The following is a 6091-nucleotide window of genomic DNA, read 5'->3' as shown; positions in this document are numbered from 1 at the left end:
TGTCTAGCATAGAAGGGCAGGCAACATGAAGTTTGCCCAGCATGAGTAAATTGATAACTTGAAAAAGGGTGTGACTGCTGGTCTTTTATTCTGGGAATTTATTCTGGAAAGATATTTGATGCAATGACTCAAAAAGAACTAGAGAGCTGTCCAGCATGCTCATCTGACATCCCCTTCAATTTCTTCCACAATCCATTCTACTCTAGGCTTGCAAGGTATCTCAACAAATGCTAACTTCTTATAAATATGAAAGCCTAAAATATATTAAGACAGTAAGATGTAAAATTGTATTTATAATGTAATCTGCCTATTTTAAAAACACATGAAATATACCAAAGTGTTAAGGGAGACTATCATTGGTCAATAGAATTTGAATACTTTTTTTTTATGTATCTTCTATCATCAGTATGTTACTTCCACGATAAGAGGAAAATAAACACTAAATACGTGGTAACTGATTTAAGAAAGTAGAGCATGACATAACATTAAACTGAAAACCTAATCCTTATCTTCTTAAAGGTAACTAGAACCAGTCAGAATATATGTTTGTTATATGCTGTTAATACATTAAGATAGAATTGAAAGCTTCCCCCCCACACACATCTAATCCATTCCATTTTAGATAACCTGGGACAGTAATTCCTCATTATTCAGATCCTTGTCTAAAATAGAAAAAAATATAGATTAATGAATATATTTATACATTTAAAGAAACAAATTTATTGTTTTCAAATTGTGTATTTTATAAACTGTATGGGCACTGATATGCAAAATGAGGTCAGTTGATAAAAACAATGACAATTTACATCATATAAATGCAGAAATCTTTAAACACAAAATCTAAATACTAGAACCAGAAGTTGAAGGCATACTGAAGGAATCCTTAATATTATGAAGCCTAGGTTTCAAAAAGCTACCAATTCTAGAATGGATTCTACTCTGGAACTGTTTCTTGATTATTTCTTGTTGCATCTCTTTCAGTGTGAAATGAAACCTTTGAAACTCAGGTGTGGCATCAACAAAGTTAAGAAGGTTGTCTAAACTCTTTCTTACAGCAGATAACTTAAATTCAGCAATCGGCTCTTTGGCTTCTCTTTTTTGAACAACTTCCTTTGTAATTCCACCTTTTGATTTTGGGGGACTAGTCTTTTCTTCATCACCACCATTTAACCACACACTATCATCATCTAGCTTGGTTTCCAACTCCCCACATTTCTCAAGAATTTGTCTATAATTCCCATCCTCTAATCCTTGAAGATCATATTCAGGTTCCTTTTTGTAAAGAAGATTTTCCCATGCATTTACTATGGTTGTTTGTTTTACTTCATCCCAACTCTTTGCCCAGTTAAAAATTGCACTTTTTATGTTGTAGATTTTAATCTTGGAAACCCCTTTTTCTCCTTTATCTTGCTCATAATCACTTTCTTCAAAAATTACAAGACTCTCTTCAAGTTGCTTCCACCTATAAAGTCGTTTGCAGCTTAAGATCACACCTTGATTCATTGGTTGAACCAAGGTTGAAGTGTTATGGGGAAAGAACATGCATTTGATTCGACCATCCTCACTGGTTAGTGATTCAGCAGAATGGTGAACTGGGGAACTGTCCAGAAGTAACAAGGCCCTGACATCCTCTTCATGGAATCTTAGAACATTAAGTTGAAAATGCCTGACCTCAGGAACAAAATTTTGAAAGAACCATTCTGAAAACAATTCTTTGGTGAACCAAACATCTTTACTAGGTTTATATATCACAGGTAATGTACTTGTGTCCTCCTTCACACTTTTGGGCAGCTTTGATTTTCCAATAATGATGGACTTTAACTTATGAGTTCCGTCTGCATTTGCACATAAAAGAGCAGACAGCTGCTCTTTGTTTATTTTCCTCCCCGGTAGGCATATATCTTTTCTGTTTGCCTGAGTGTTTTCTGGCATTGACTTCCAAAAGAGGTCAGTTTCACCCCCACTGTACAGCTGAGCTAGAAGCAGTTTCTCCTCTTTGATAAGCATGGACAGTTTTTGTCGAAATGGCTCAATGTTTTCTGAAACTGAACTTAGGACTTGTTCCGTACATACTTTTTGGTTCCCAATTGCGTGCCTATTTCGAAATCTAAAAAGCCAACCAGTACTAGCTTTGAAGTCTGTTCGCCCGAAACACTGTGCGAACCTCTCTGCAGCAGCCTGAAGCTCCACACCTCTGACGGGGACACCAGCTGAGCGTTTCTGTTGGTACCACATGTAGACTGCGTCATCTACATCTCCATATTTGGCTCCTGTTGTCCTCTTTCTCTTCTCAGCCCCAATTAATGGCATGTCCTGCTTCAGTACAAAGTCCAAAATCAATTTCTTATTCTTTTTAATGTCATAAAATGTAGATTTACTGATTCCAAATTCATCCATTACACTTTTAAGTGATCGTCCAGCTTCAATTCTACTTAGAACCTTCATTTTCTCTTCCAAATTCAATGTTGTATATTTCCCTCTCTTATTCATACTGAATTTGGTTTCAAACCAGTAGAGAAAAGGGAAAAAGCCGTAATAAATTGTAAAAATATTAAAAAACAAAACCCCCCTACCCCCCAAACTAACTCAAAGCCCTAAGAGGCACAGGCATTTGTACTAGAGGGTAATGGGCTAAAGGGGATAAGGGCTCATAACCAAAGTGCTGGTCTAGAGGTAAAGGTCTTATGAACTCAGAAATCTGTCAATGCCAAAGTCCTCTCTAGCTGTTGCTCCTGCAAGACATGGATGATCAGTTTTCAGAATCCCTTTGCTCCTCTCCCTCGACAGATATAGCAGCACCAGTCAGGAATAACAGGAATACCTGCATACTCTTTTTAAGTTAACACAGGAAAAGACAAAAGGAAGAGAGGAGGCGAGATGTGCACACAAGAACAGCTCCAGGTGAGATAAGTCTCAATAAAAAATGGTGCTTGAGAAAAAGGAAGTGGGAAAGCCTCAAAGGCAAGGACAGAGTAATCTTGTATAGCAGAGGTACAATGAGGCTTCTCTTCCCAAAGGATCTGAGTTTACCTCACTGCCAAGAAAGAAAATGGTGCTCATATGGCTCTGTATTAGTGTTCACTGGGCCAGCAATCTATCCACCTGGATAAAAAACTCCAAGCTTCCCTGAATTGGGGTGTCTGGAGAGCTGGAATTTGGTAACTGTTGTATAATATCTTTAAGTGAAGAATAAAATTGGTGTTTCTGTTATCCATATGATTGAAATCCAACTTTTATTACATTCAATATAGCATTCTTAAAGACTGAGCTTTAACTTGAGTGTTTCTTAGTAAGTTAACCAAGGTAATCTGTAAGTATGTAATAATTTGTTAGTGGTACTTATCCATTCTTAGATCTTTCTTGTGTACATCTGGTGTATTCTCAAGTGTTATTTTTCACTTGGGATGTCAGCAAGTTTCAGAATCGTGGCAAGTGTTAGAGGTGAGTCCAAAAGTTTTACAAATTATTTTACAATAATTAAAAATTTTAGAAGATCTGTCCCTTTGTTTTCCTAAATTTACATTAGGGTTTTAAGTAACACGCTTTTAGTATTTGAGACTATTTGGTTTCTCTTCAGTGTAGATTTTGTTTAATTTAAACCAAGACTCATTTTTTCCACTGCTTGAAGAAATTCAAAAAGTTTCTCTACTGGTGTTTCTGATCAGTTGTTCCCATAAATCCTTCTGTTGGCAAACTTCTGTAGCTCAGCTCCCTCTAATATTCCTTTCAGGACCTCCTGGTGCTGCCCAATTCCATTCCATGTCCTTAGAAATGTCCTACTCTAAATTAACTTCATGGTTCTCATTCCAGATACACAACCTCATAGGAAGTAACATAAATTGCCATTCCACGTGCTATGAAGAAAAAAAAGTATGTCAGAGAAATGAGGAAAATGATTGGTATTTCAGTTTTTTCCTCTCAGGGCAAAGCCTGACTGGCTTTCTTTCCATTCATTCAACTACATAGAATTCTCACAAGCATCTTATCGAGGAATCCAAAAGAGTCTACACCATTAGTTTTCCTCTAACTTTGTTAGAGGAAAGAACTGCCAACTGGTTTGTGGAGCATTGAGAGGATCATGAAAGGGTATCATCGTTAACAGGGTGTGGAACCAGTGACAGACTAAGATCAAGAAACTTTGTAAAAGAGACAGCTATAACTAAGGCAATACTAAGTAATAATTATTATAAATGGAAAAAGAAAACAATATATTTGTCAGCCAATAGCAGCACCATTAACTCTAGCCAGTCACCCAGCAAAAAGCATTCAGCCCACTACAGCAGTTGTGTGGTGTCTCATAATAAACTCCATGTGTTTGCTTTCATTGCTTCCCAACGGTACAGTCATCATTTCTCAAATGGTGCCCATATAAAGGAAGGTGACATCAAAAGGAAAGACTCAGGGGACTTTTGTGAGCTCCACAGCAAAAGTAAGTAACTATGGCACCAAACTTCAACCAATGAAAAGTATCAGTGGCCCTCATTTCACTATTCATCATTTTGTGTCCTGCTTCCTCTTCTTCCTTTCACAGGGTCTCTTCCACGTTCTCCCCATCTTCTCTAACCAACTCCCTACCCATGTTATATGATTCAGGCCTTCCGATGACATCCAAGGGCACTGCTGGCAAGAAAGTAAGCCCCAACCTGATTGAGATTCTAAGGAAATGAACCTACTTTGAAACATATACAAGTGATTTAGGCACATGCTTATTATCATTGCCTCTGTATAATCCTTTTCTCATTCAAAAAGGATCAAGACCAATGCCTTAAAGGACTGTAACATCATTCTATGTAAAAGCAAAAATAGCATAATAGTCTCCCATTTTCATTCCCACCTTAACTTACCTCTAGATGAACTGCTCTGGGAAGAAGCTCCCTTGAAAACCCTCAAATGATGCTCTAGGATGTACTTTATTAAATGCAATCTCTTCACTCCCACTCAAAGCACATAGATCCACATCAAGTTATTCTCTAACTTTCTTTCCTTAAATGTAGCCTAATTACATTTAGTAAAAATGTCACCTCTAATCTTTCCAGCTTTTCAAGGCTTTGCTCTTAACCTTTCCTTTTGCCCACTCCCTGCTGCGGGCAAATCCCTCAATGTCTTTTATAATTATCCCCAAACAAAAATCAATTTCCATTTCCTTGGAAGTTCTGCAGCTTTCAGCTTATGTCTTACTTTACCCTACCCCGTGTTACTGATATTAATGAAATTGCCTCAGCCCTTCTGCCAGATTCCGATTCAAAGACATTGTCCTGCCGACTTTGTAACACTGGCTATACCTAGTAGACTTAATCCCTTGACTGCTAGAGGCTGACACTACGAAAACACTGATAATTAAAATACAAACAAACCGAAATACTCAGATTCCTTTAAATATGATATAGTAAATATGCGTGGAATGCCCACCTTACCCAGGTAAATCGGCCAGACACTGTAGGAGACTGAAGGTGAAAAAGGTTCCCATTCTCCAGGAAGCATGCTGTAGTGGGAAAAAATAGGGTAACGGGACCTAACTCCAGTCTAGGAGCTGCCACTGGTAAATTATGTGACCTGGGTAAGTCACTTCTTAGCTCTAAATTTCTCTGTCATGGAGAACTATAAATGTAACCTATTTCACAAGTTAAAACCTACCTCATAAGAGAAAACATCGTTGTGAGGGAAGCGCGGCCCAGAAAAGGGTACAGACCACTCAGGGCCGCTGATCCTGGGCGAGACAAACGGCTTCCTTCCTCGAGGAGACTGCGACGAGCTCCGGGACTGCCTGCTGGGCTGTAAGAAGGCTGAGGCCACAGGGGGCGGCAACCTTCACCCGGCGTGACTCCCTATTACCCGGCCGCCGGCAGCCGAAGACGACGCAAGAACCACCCAGGCGCGCAACGCCTCAGAAGCCAGACCGCGAGACGGCGACACGCATGGGCCGAGCCGCGCGTAGGGCCCATCTAGGCGCCGCGGCCTGGAGACTCGGTGGCATTAACTCTTTCAGGTGTCAGCGCTGAACCAGGCAGTAAATCAGTTCCTTCCGCTCAGCCTGGAGCCTCGGCGTTGGCGGACGGAGCAGGGCAGCACGGAGCCACCCCGGAAGTACTCC

The 6091-nt window shown here is 39.6% G+C and overlaps 1 non-coding gene across 2 annotated transcripts; it reads right to left on the bottom strand.

Moving 5' to 3' along the window:
• Window positions 1–696: 696 nt before the first annotated feature.
• Window positions 697–6063, bottom strand: LOC109436319 (uncharacterized). 2 transcript variants are annotated; one of them, XR_012493150.2, is made up of 2 exons: window positions 5635–6063; window positions 697–3854 (listed from the first exon to the last, which is right to left on the bottom strand). It is a non-coding gene; the product is annotated as an uncharacterized LOC109436319 (transcript). The 2 variants fall into 2 exon arrangements; XR_016022607.1 differs by having other exon boundaries at window positions 697–5482; window positions 5635–5802.
• Between the last annotated feature and the right edge of the window lie 28 nt (window positions 6064–6091).

Source organism: Rhinolophus sinicus, chromosome 10, assembly GCF_057876585.1.
Source record: "Rhinolophus sinicus isolate RSI-liver-muscle chromosome 10, RSI-T2T, whole genome shotgun sequence".
Classification (NCBI taxonomy): domain Eukaryota; kingdom Metazoa; phylum Chordata; class Mammalia; order Chiroptera; family Rhinolophidae; genus Rhinolophus; species Rhinolophus sinicus.
The sequence above is the reverse complement of the archived record's forward strand: the minus strand, read 5'-3'. Positions and strand labels throughout refer to the sequence as shown.